General features: G+C 38.1%; 1 pseudogene; it reads left to right on the forward strand.

Annotated features, from left to right (window-relative positions):
- Positions 1 to 3,574: 3,574 nt before the first annotated feature.
- LOC127669877 (olfactory receptor 2G3-like) lies at positions 3,575 to 4,526 on the forward strand (annotated as a pseudogene).
- The last annotated feature ends 8,036 nt before the right edge of the window (positions 4,527 to 12,562 follow it).

Raw genomic sequence — 12,562 nt, forward strand, 5'->3', positions numbered from 1 at the left:
TTGCAGTTTTCTGAAGAACTAAAAATGTGAAGTTCTTTCTGATATAGCAATAGTGTTGGATATACGTGTGGTTCTGTGGAGACAGCCTGTGCTTCTCTTCATTAATGGACAGGTATGGAAACTATTTATGTTCCCTTGACTTTGAATCATTTTGGTTTTGAAAAATATAGAGAATTAAAAACATGATTTTCATATTAAATACTTATCCCTTCAATATGACTGAATTAAAATGTTCATGTCTTAAACTTTCTTAACAATGTTGAGTTAAATAAATACATTTGAACAGGATGACTGTAACTGAGGAAAAACTTGAAAATGCAATATATAGTAGTATTTGCCCTAACATGTCTGGGAAATTATATTTTCCAGCATTATACTATTAAAATATGGTTTCACACAGTTCCTAAGTCTATTCAAGTACCTTGACTAAACAATATGGAGAGCACAAGGTTAGGGAATGAACATATTTTTTCCATAAATATGTATGAATGGCATAGAAAATCCAGGGATGGATTTCATATTTGGATTCTGTTTTAAAGAAATTATAGTAGTAATTTTGATAGTGTTACCCACATTCTTCAGTTTTTATAATTTGAATTGAAAATTTCAATTTGTAAGTTTAGTTTCTTCAGTAAATGTGAATATATTACCATATATATGTTGGCTTTAAATTAGATGGTTTAAGAAACATTAGTTTACCATGCTGCATATTTAAAAGATACTTTAAACATTTGCTAGTTGAGAGAGGAAAGTAGGGAGAATAATAATTTTGTAATATAGTAAAGATATCAACTTATTAGAGTACATTCATGCCTATTCTGTTGTTTAAAAATAGTCATTCATTTTAGATAATAAGAAATAGATTTTAAAAGGTTATACTCACTAAGCATTTTCCTTTTCTTTTAGGACATGTGGCCTGCTCTGTGAAATGGGCTCATGTGCAAATTTACATGGTTACAAACAAAGCAACTGAGGTTTCAGGAGGTATGCTCAGTGTCTGACAGTGCTGCTTGGAAGATGTTCATCTGGAAATAGGACTGACATGTGGATAGAAGTTGGCAGGTATAACTGAAACAGTGTTAGGAAGAGACACAGGATGAGTAAAGAAGTTAAAACTGGATTTGATAAAAAGTAATAGAAGTGGGATATCATTCTGAAAACAGAAAGGAAGACAAAAATTGTGAAGAACCTTGAATTAAATGATAGTGTGTGAAGCTGATATTTTTTTAGAAATAACTTTACATTGATCAATGTCCTATTTTAATATTAATATATTTTTTTTTTTGGCCATAAGAAGTCAAGTAGTGCTGGGCAGTGGTGGCACACGCCTGTAATCCCAGAACTCTGGGAGACAGAGGCAGGGGGATTTCTCAGTTCGAGGCCAGTAGATTTCTGGTCTACAGAGTGAGTTCCAAGACAGCCAGGACTACACAGAGAAACCCTGTCTCGACAAAACCAAATCAAAAAAAAAAAAAAAAAAAAAAAAAAAAAAAAAAAAAAAACCGAAAAAAAAAAAAAGAATTCAAGTAGTAAAGAGTTATAGCCAAAAAATAAATGATAACCTATAAGGCTTCCTATCTAGGATAGTCATAAAAAGTCTTGATAAAAAATAAAATAAAATAAGAAATTAAGGGTTTTGCTTGAGATGCAACATACACTTCTATGAAAGTGGCACCATGCAACACAGTTCCACGTGCAATGAATATGCAAAAATATAATCTAAACAAAGTAAGAATTCCATTACATTTATATTTTCTATTGTTTATATATTATGAAGTTACAATAATAAAGAAAATAGCTTCAAAAGTACATGTTCAAAGGGAGAGCAATTGAGATGAAAAGTTGAGTCATAGATTCTGTATCATAAAATACACAGGCCTGAAATAAATTTACAAGTCTCTAAAATTATTCAAACTAGCAAGAGTAGTCTACATTAACTGTTAAAACATTCCAGACTGCCTTATAAGAAAAAATATAAGAACAATTCTGATAGAAAAACAATCCATGCATGATATCCAACAGTTAAGTCATTATGGTTGTGAACTTTGTTCTTAGAATGGTGTTTTTTTTAATTTATTGAATATCATCTTCATTTACATTGCCAATGGTAAAACCTTTCCCGTTTTCCCCCTCCCCAAAGACCCCCAACCCCTCTTCCCCTGCCTCCATGTATATGCCCCTGCACCCGAACCACTCCCCCACTACCCTCCCTCGATTTCCCTTTGTTGGGCATCTATTGAGTCTTTACCTGACCAAGGACCACTCCTCCTACTGATGCCTGACAAGGCATTCCTCTGCCACATTTTTGGCTGGAACCATGTGTACCCCTTGGTTGATGTTTTAGTCCCTGGGAGTCCTGGGGTGTCTAGGTGGCTGAACTCGTTCTTCCCATGGAGTTGTAAAACCCTTCTGCTCCTCTGGACCACCCTCCAGCTCCTCCATTGGCGAACCCACACCCAGACAAAGTGTTGACTGCTAGCTTCTGCCTCTGTATTTGTAAGGCTCTGGCAGGGCCACACCAGAAACAACCATGGCATGCTCTTATCGGAGCATGGTGTTTTTAAATATACATTAAAAGTAAAGAAATCGAATAGCTTACAAATACTCATTTAAGGTAGAGAAGGATAGTGTCATGTCTTTTATTTATTTATTTTCTCCCAAATGCATCTTTGTTACTTTTCCTAGGGACACAATTGAATACCTACCAAGACCTTGTTTATATCTTTGCAATCTCTCTTTTTACCTTTTGCTGATAGTCTTAGAAGTTAAGGAAGAAAAAGGCAAGTTTCCTGAAAGAACAATTGAGACAATTTAGAAGAACTGGGCAATCATTGATTGTTGAGTGTTTTCTAAATGATCTGTTTTATAGCTCTGAGCCTTTCTGGAACATTTTTTTCTTTATTTTTTTAGATTGTAATATAATTACATCATTTCCCCATTCCCTTTCCTTCCTCCATATCCTACAATATACTTCTCTTGCTCTCTTTCCAAACCATGGCCTTTCTTCATTATTTGTTACATATATACATACATTTAAGAATGTGTGTGTGTGTGTGTGTGTGTGTGTGTGTGTGTGTGTGTGTGTGTGTGGTGTATCCTGTTAAGTCTGTATAATGTTACTCCTATGTGTTTTTAGGACTGACCATTTGGAATTGCTTAACCAATTGGTGTTCACTTCCCTGGGTAAGACAATTTCTCTCACTCTCATTCTTTTGTCGTTTGTAGTTCTATGTGTAGCTCTGTACCTTTAATAGTTCTCAGTGTACTCTGTATTCTTTGACTTTCCTCCTGGAAATCTCTCTCTCTCTCTCTCTCTCTCTCTCTCTCTCTCTCTCTCTCTCTCTCTCTCTCTCCCTCTCTCTCTCCCTCTCCCTCTCCCTCTCCCTCTCCCTCTCCTTCTCCCTCTCCCTCTCCCTCTTTTCTGCCCCACTCCTGCTTCTCTCCTCTATAGAATATATCCCATCTTGCACTTTTAGAGGCCATGTCTCTCATGAGGTTTTCTGATCCCATTTACATTCCTCTTTATCTAACAGATATTTCTGCACCTTTCACGCTCCTTTTTGTGAGTACAGTGATGACAATTAACAAGAGCTCAGGTGGTGATTTCATCCTGGTGGGCTTCTCTGATCAGCCACAACTTGAGAAGATCCTCTTTGTGGTGGTGCTGATCTCCTACCTCCTGACACTGGTAGGCAACACTGCGATCATCCTCATTTCCTGTTTGGATTCTGCGCTCCAAACGCCCATGTACTATTTCCTTACCAACCTCTCTTTCGTTGATATCTGCTTTTCAACCAGCATTGTTCCTCAGCTGCTGTGGAACCTCCATGGCAGCCAAGACAATTACTGCCACAGGCTGCGCTATTCAGCTTTATGTGTCTCTGGCTCTGGGGTCCACTGAATGTGTCCTCCTCGCAGTTATGGCATTTGATCGCTATGCTGCTGTTTGCCGACCACTTCACTATGCTACAGTTATGCACCCACGGCTCTGCCAGTCTCTTGCAGGTGTGGCATGGCTGAGTGGAGTGGGCAACACGCTGATTCAGGGCACCATCACCCTCCGCCTGCCTCGCTGTGGGAACCACAGGATTTATCACTTCATCTGTGAAGTTCCTGCCATGATCAAGTTGGCCTGTGTAGACATTCATGCCAATGAAGTGCAGCTATTCATGGCTTCCTTGGTGTTACTCCTCCTTCCCCTGACACTCATCTTGGTGTCATATGGATACATTGCGCAAGCATTGATGAGGTTAAGGGCAGCTCTAACCTGGGGTAAAGCTCTTGGAACCTGTGGATCCCATCTGCTGGTAGTAGTACTATTTTATGGCACAAGCACTGCTGTCTATATTCATCCTAACAGTTCCTATGCACAGAATCAGGGGAAGTTTATCACCCTTTTGTATACTGTGGTTATTCCTACTCTAAACCCCCTCATTTACACTTTGAGAAACAAAGATGTAAAGGGTGCATTGAAGAGGCTGGTAAGCAAAGATTTCAGCACTGGAAAGAAAATTCTTTCAAGGTAGACATATAGTTCTCTCTGTCCTCACAATGATGAAGGTACTCATCCAAATCAATTATCCAGGGTCTCCATGAGACACATGCTCCAGATCTAAACTCACAGGCCTCTCTGGAATGCTACAGCAAGAAAACCACTCCCCTAATTATCACAGTCAGAGATGTCCCATATAGACTTGATAATCAGATTATTTAATAAACTGAACACATTTGTTGTTGTCAAAGACTCCTGCAATTCTTTCCTTTTAAGTGGTCACTCTTTTATTAGGAATCCTGGTTCTTATTAGATGAAGTATGTCTACTGGTTTATTTCTTTTGTATAAAGATAAAGTGTGTTCACAGCTAGCTAGAAGTCTTTGAGTTATTCTTTACTGGTATGTTTCTGTGAAACCAGCGAAATATGGCATCCTATATCCTTGGACCAATATCCTCTGGAAATGCTCTAGTCAAAAATACATGCCTGGGTTCTCCCTCACTGGTCTGCTCCAGTGGGTCTTATAATGGAGTTTTATTGATTTTTACACCTGGTGCTTTTGCTAAGTGAGCTTTTCACTAAAATTTCAAGTTTCTTTAAGTATTTTATTGGATGATAATTTCTGAGCTTTGATTTCTGTATTCAGAATATTAGGTAATTTTTATCATATGATCTTAAAAATCCAATTAATTCCAGGCAAAACCAGACATGATATTTGAGCCTAATCCATTTGTAGTGTTTGTGTGTGTGTGTGTGTGTGTGTGTGTGGACAGTCATGTATAACCTAACCATCTTTATACAGACTGGCTGGATTGCTTTTCATTTTGGGAGGTTGGCAATTCCTTTTTATGTTCTAAGAAGAGTAAAAGGAAGTTTGTTTAAAAGCTGAAGAAATCCAGAGCTGGCTTCTCTTTATAATGAACATAATATTTTTTTAAACACATAACACAGTGCTTTGTTATTAGTTGTATAAAATTGATTACTTTCTTTGTTTAGCAGATCTTTGTCTATTGTTAAAGTTTAACAAAAAACGTTAAAATCTGTAGAATTTAGAACTTTTGCTAGGCAAAATGACTTGCATATTGAGAACTCTGAATTGGACCTTTCTGGAGAGAAATATTTATGAAACAAACCTGTGACTCACAGAAAAAAAAAATTCAAATACCCTCAATGTTATTATTTCATGTACCTTCCATAATTAATTATACAATAAAAAACAATATGAAGAGTCATATATACCTGTTCCTATTTACAGTTATTAGTCATATCTGTAAATATCTGTATCCTGTACTTGCTTCTAAATTCATTTTGTTAGATCTGCCACAAAATCTTTCTATTTTGTATATATTTCGTTGTATGTTTATATCATATGTATTTCACATAATCTATGTCTGGACTCATCAATTTGTTTTCAGGTCATGTAATCGCACAAATGATGTGTATTTGACATTATTTCTCATAGTTTGACACATGTTTTATATATGTTTTTGATACATAATTTTATTCATTCTTTCATACATTATATTTTGATCACATTCAGCTTCCTTCAGTGCTTACTATATCTACGTCCAAGTCCATATTTGCCTAAGTTTGCATCGTCATGTTTTTTAAACCCACCCAGTCTAATTTGTGCTGCTGTAGACTCTGGGGTATGATATAATCCACTGAAGTGTGTTTGAATTACAAGGGGCCACATTCTTTTTTTCTTTCTTTTTCTTTTTTTATTAGATATATTCTTTACTTACATTTCAAATGTTGTCCCCTTTCCTGGTCCCTACCCCACACCCATGAAAATCCCAGAAGCCATTTCCCCTACCCCTGCTCCCCAATCAACCCTCTCCTGCTTCCCTGACCTGGTATTCCTCTACAATGTGGCATTCAACCTTTCCAGGACCAAGGGCCTCTCCTCCCTTTGGTGTCTAACAAGGCCATCCTCTGCTGCCTATACGTATGGACCTAGGGGTAACTCCATGTGTACTCTTTGGTTGATGGTTTTGTCCCTGGGAACTCTGGGAGTACTGGGTGGCTCATATAGCTTTTCTTCCTATGGTGCTGCAAACCCATTCAGCTCCTTGGGTACTTTCTCTAGTTCCTCCATTGGGAATCCAGTGCTCAGTTCAATGGCTCACTGAGAGTGTCCCCCTCTGTATTTGTCATACTCTAGCAGAGCCTTGCAAGTGACAGCTATATCAGGCCCTGGTCAGCAAGTACTTGTGGGCTTTTTCAGCATCTAATGAAATGACCATGTGATTTTCTTCTTTGAGTTTGTTTATGTAGTGGATTACATTGATGGATTTTCATATATTGAACCATCCCTGCATCCCTCGTATGAAGTTTACTTAATTGTGTTGAATTATCATTTTGATGTGTTCTTGGATTTGGTTGGCAAGAATTTTATTGAGTATTTTTGCATAAATATTTATAAGGGAAATTGGTCTGAAGTTTTCTTTCTTTGTTGGATATTTGTGTGGCTTTGGTATCAGCATAAATGTGGTTTCACAGAACAAGTTGGGTACTGTTCCTTTTCTTTATATTTAGTGAAATAGTTTGAAGAGTATTGGTGTTAGGTCTTCTTTGAAGGTCTGATAGAATTCTGAACTAAAACTGTCTGGTACTGTGCTTTTTTTGGTTGGTGTTGGATTCCATAGCTGCGTGCAGCTATTATGAAGTGGGTAGCTGGAAAAGAAGCTGAGGGATGGATAGGGAAGGGGCGAAAAGAAAAATGGCCAAGACAATATTCACTGATCAAAGCCGGAAACTTTAATGGCATCAGACCTTTTAACAGTTTGGGCAAACCCTTCCCCCCAGACTCCCAGCTGCGGTTCTGGTGGAAGTTGTCTAGCTTCTCTTGGAGGTCCTCTTCTTGACTGCTCCGGCAGCTGGGTGGGTCACCTGCTTAATTCAGGAATTCCTAGACTTGGAGGAACAATGAATTTAACCTTTACTTCAGAGAACTCCACCCTAGGTGGAGCAGGATCCTGGCTATCTGGGAGAAGTTAACCTTGACCATAGTCAAGTACACTCTTAGCACTCCACCCAAGGATAAAAATTCCTGCTTTAACCTACTTCTCTATTATGTCCTAATGGCAGATTCCTGCCTGAAGCCAGGGATTATCCTTGACCGAAGTCAAACTCCGACCAAGGGCATGACTGCTCCAATATGGCTCTGTACAGGTTGGGAGACTTTCAATGACCACTTCTATTTCTTTAGGGATTATGGGACAGTTTAGATGGTCTATCTGATCCTGATTTAACTTTGCTAGTTGGTATCTTTCTAGGAAATTGTCCATTTCATCCAGATTTCCCAGTTGTGTTGAGTATAGGCTTTTGTAGTACGATCTGATGATTTTTTATTTTATTTTATTTTTTTTACATTTTCTCAGTTTCTGTTGTTATATCTCCCTTTTCATTTCTGATTTTGTTAGTTTAGAAACTGTCTCTGTGCTCTCTGCTTAGTCTGGCTAAGTACTTATCTATCATTGATTTTCTCAAAGAACCTGCTCCTGGTTTTGTTGATTCTTTGTATGATTCTTTTTGTTTCTTCTTGGTTGATTTCAGCCCTGAGTTTTATGCCTTCTGCTCCTCTTGGGTATATTAGCGACTTTCTGTTCTAGAGCTTTCAAGTGTACTGTTAAGTTGCTAGTGTATGCTCTCTCCAGCTTCTGTTTGGAGGCACTTAGAGCTATGAGTTTTCCTCTTAGCACTGTTTTCATTGTGTCCCATAAATTTGTGTATATTGCCTTTATTTTCATTAAATTATAAAAAGGTTTTGATTTCTTTCCTTATTTCTTCCTTGACCAAGTTATCATTGAGTAGAGCATTGCTTAGCTTCCATGTGTATGTGGGCTTTCTGTTGTTTTTGTTGCTATTCAAGACCACTCTTGCTCCATAGTGATGTGATATGAGGCATGGGATGAGTTATATCTTCTTATATCTGTTGAGGTCTGTTTCGTGACCAACTATATGGTCAATTTTTGAGAAGGTACCATGAGGTGCTGAGAAGAAGGTATGTTCTTTTGATTTAGGATGTAATGTTCTATTTATATATCTGTTAGATCCATTTGGTCCAAAACTTGAATTAGTATCCCTGTGTCTCTGTTTAGTTTATGTTTCCCTGATTGGTCCATTGAGGGGAGTGGGGTATTTATGTCACCCACAATTATTGTGTGAGGTGCAATGTGTGCTTTGAGATTTAGTAAAGTTTCTTTTACAAATGAGAGTACCCTTGTATTTAGAGCATAGATCTTCACAATTGAGAGTTCTTGGTAGATTTTTCCTGTGATGAGTATAAAGTGTCCTTCCTTGTCCTTTTTGATGACTTTTGGTTGAAAGTCAATTTTATCTGATATTAGAATGGCTACTCCAACTTGTTTCCTGGGACCATTTGCTTGGAAAATTGTTTTCCAGCCTTTTACTCTGAGGTAGTATTTGTCTTTGACACTGAGGTGTGTTTCCTGCATGCAGCAAATTGCTGGGAACTGTTTATGTATCCAGTCTGTTAGTCTATGCCTTTTTATTGGGGAATTGAGTCCATAATGTTAAGAGATATTAAGGAATAGTGATTGTTGCTTCCCAGTTTTTTTGATGTTATTTTTATATTTGTGTGGTTATCTTCTTTTGTGTTTGCTGAAAGAAGATTACTATCATGTTTTTTCTAGGATGTAGTTGCCCTCCTTATATTGGCATTTTCTGTCTATTGTCCTTTGTAGTGCTTTATTTGTGGAAAGATATTGTGTAAATTTGGTTTTATCGTGGAATATCTTGATTTCTCCATCTATGGTGATTGAGAGTTTTGTTGAGTATAGCAGTCTGGGCTGAAATTTGTGTTCTCTTAGGGTCTGTAGGAGATCTGCCCAGGATCTTCGTGCTTTCATGGTCTCTGGTGATAAATCTGGTGTAATTCTGATAGGTCCTCCTTTATATGTTACTTGGCCTTTTTCTCTTACTACTTTTAATATTCTTTCTTTGTTTAGTACATTTGGTATTTTGATCATTATATGATGGGAGGAATTTCTGTTCTGGTCCAGTCTGTTTGGAGTTTTATAGGTTTCTTGTTTGTTCATGGGCATCTCTGTCTTTAGGTTAGGGAAGTTTTCTTCTATAATTTTGTTGAAGATATTTACTGCCCCTTTAAGTTGTAAATCTTCGCTCTCTTCTATACCTATACTTCTTAGGTTTGGTTTTCTCATTGTGCCCTGGATTTCCTGTATGTTTTGGGTCAGGAGCTTTTTGCATTTTGCATTTTTTTTGACTCTTGAATCAATGGTTTCTATGGTATCTTCAGCATCTGAGATTCTTTCTTCCATCTTTTGCATTCTGTTGTTGATGTTTGCATTGATGACTCCTGATTTCTTTCCAAGGTTTTCTATCTCCAGAGTTGTCTACCTTTGTGATTTCTTAGTTGTTTCTCTATCCGTTTTTAGATTCTGAATGGTTTTGTTCAGTTCCTTCACTTGTTTGTTTGTATTTTCTTGTAATTCTTTAAGGGATGCTTGTGTTTTCTCTTTATGGGATCCTGCCTGTTGACTCATGTTCTCCTGTATTTCTTTAAGTGATTTTTGTGTTTCTTTATGGGCTTCTACTTGTCGACCCTCGTTCTCCTGTATTTCTGTAAGTGATTTTTGTGTTTCCTTTTTAAGAGCATCTACCTGTTGACTAATGTGCTCCTGTACTCCTTTAAGGGAGTTATTTATGTATTTCTTGAAATCCTCTATCAGCATCATGAGATGTTGCTTTTCTGGTGTGTCATCCAGATCTTGCTTTTCTGGTGTGTCAGAATATCTAGGACTTGCTTTTGGGGGAGAACTTGGTTCAGATGGTGCCATGTTGCTTTGGTTTTTGTTGGTAATGTTCTTGCATTTGCCTTCTGCCATTTGGTTATCTCTGGTGTTAGCTGGTATTGCTGTCTGTGACTGAGGCTTATCTGTCATGTAAGCCTCTGTACCTATGCTCCTGGGAGACCCATTCTCTCTGTGTATATAGGTATGTAGGTACTCCTGTGAGACCTGCTCTCTTGTGGTTGTATTTGGGTGTGTAGCTCTGTGGCTCGATCAACTCAGAAGATTCCTGTCCCAGGCTACTCCTAGACTCTTGTGTCCTCAGGGTTTCTGGATGTTTCCTTTGAGCAGCAGGGGTGGTCCTACCTGTGCTGTCTGGCTTCTCTGCACTCCTGAGTGGTTAGCTACCTTTTTGTGTCACTTGCATATGGTGCATGGTGGCAGAGAGTGGTCCCAAGCCAGAGACAGAAACTGGAGGGCTTCCACCAGAGGGTTCTGGGAGTTTTCCTCTGAGCTGATGGGGTGGTTCTACCTGTGCAGAAAGACCTCTTCACACTCCTGGGTGGTTAAGCTGCCTCTCTTCACCATTTGGGTATGGTGCGCTGTGCCAGAGGATGGACCCAAGCCAGAGTCAGAAACCAGAGGGCTTCTGCCAGAGGGTTCTTGGAGTGAGCCTCTGAGTGGTGGAAGTGGTTTTACCTATGCAGGCAGGCCTCTCTGCACTCTTGGGTGTTTAAACTTGCCCCCCCCCGGCGCCACTTGGGTTTAAGGAGCCACATTCCTAAAGGCAACTAAATTTCCCATTCCAAGAAACTATCAATTACCAATAGTCTTTCATATTTGACATAATGCTAAACAGAAGAAAACCTCAAATCCTTTCTTCTCAAATCAGGAATAAGTATATCCACTCTCTCAATTTCTGTTCAAAATAGGGCTTGAAATCTGATCAAGATCAACAGAACAAATGAAGGTCATCAAGGCTATATATATGTAAGACAGGAAGAGTTCAAAATATTTTTATTTATAGATGTTATTATTTGAGATATAGAACATTCTAAAAACTCCACCAGAAAATTTCTACAGCTGATAAATATTCATCCAAGGAGCATGATGCAAAATTAACACACAAAAATTATTATCATTCCTCTATACAGATAGCAAATATACTGAGGAAGAAATAAAGAAAAATACCATTCACAATAGCCTTAAAAAATTTCCTGGAATAAATCTAAGAAAGGGAAATATTTCTACAGTAAAAATTTAAGACACTGAAGAAAGAGATTGGTAAAAGACTAATTGGTGAAAGACCATAAGATGAAAAGATGCTCATGGATTGGTGGGATTAGTATTCTGAAAAAGCCATTCTATCAAAAACAATCTCCAGATTTAATGCAATTTATATCAATTGTGTCTTTATATGACTCTATCACATACATTTTGTGTTCTCTGTTTTACAATGTACATATACCTTAATTCATGTTATTATTTTACATCTGTATTTTGCTTTCCTCTTCTGCAGAAATAGTTTATTCAGTTAGTTCTTTTTGATTTGTTATATTACCTAAATTTCTTCTTATTGGAATAAAGTCAGAATTATCAAGAAAGATAACTCAAAGAAACAATGATAGAGTACAATTTTAGCAGCTCAGCATATTTCAGCTTACCAGGCTTCTCTGGTCAGCTTCAGCTGCACTCAGCTCTTCTGGACACCTCGGTCATTGACATTGTGACACTGACAGAAAGCACAATGATCATACTTGTATCATTTTTTAAACTCCAAACTGCATACACCTATGTACTTCTTCCTCTCCATTTTCTCCTTCCTAGCCATATGTTTCATGACAAGTGTTGTTCCTCAGATAGTCTAGAATTTCAAAGGCCCATAGCAGACCATCAACTATTCTGTACAATCCATGTCTACATTTTTTTGTAACTGGACTTCAAAGTGTGTACTTCTGTCACTGTTATCTGCTGATCCCTGTAGTAGAGAGCTGTCACACACCCAAACTTTCTCTGGAAGCTCATTGTCTTGGCCTGGATCTGTAGTTTTATGGTGTTGTCAATTCAGACCACTCTAGTTTTTCAATTATTTACATGCAGCCACCACAGGGGATGGCCTCCACTCCAGTTATTCAGGACCCACATGAAGACAAAGTTTTACGTCTGCTACATAGGTGCTGGGAGGCCCAGGTCCAACCTCTGTATATTCTTTGATTGGTGGTTCAGTCTCTGAGAGCCCCAAGGGTCCAGGTTAGTTTATTCAGTGGTCTTCCTGTGGAGCTCTTATCCCTTT

Source organism: Apodemus sylvaticus, chromosome 19, assembly GCF_947179515.1.
Source record: "Apodemus sylvaticus chromosome 19, mApoSyl1.1, whole genome shotgun sequence".
In the NCBI taxonomy this organism is placed as follows: Eukaryota; Metazoa; Chordata; class Mammalia; order Rodentia; family Muridae; genus Apodemus; species Apodemus sylvaticus.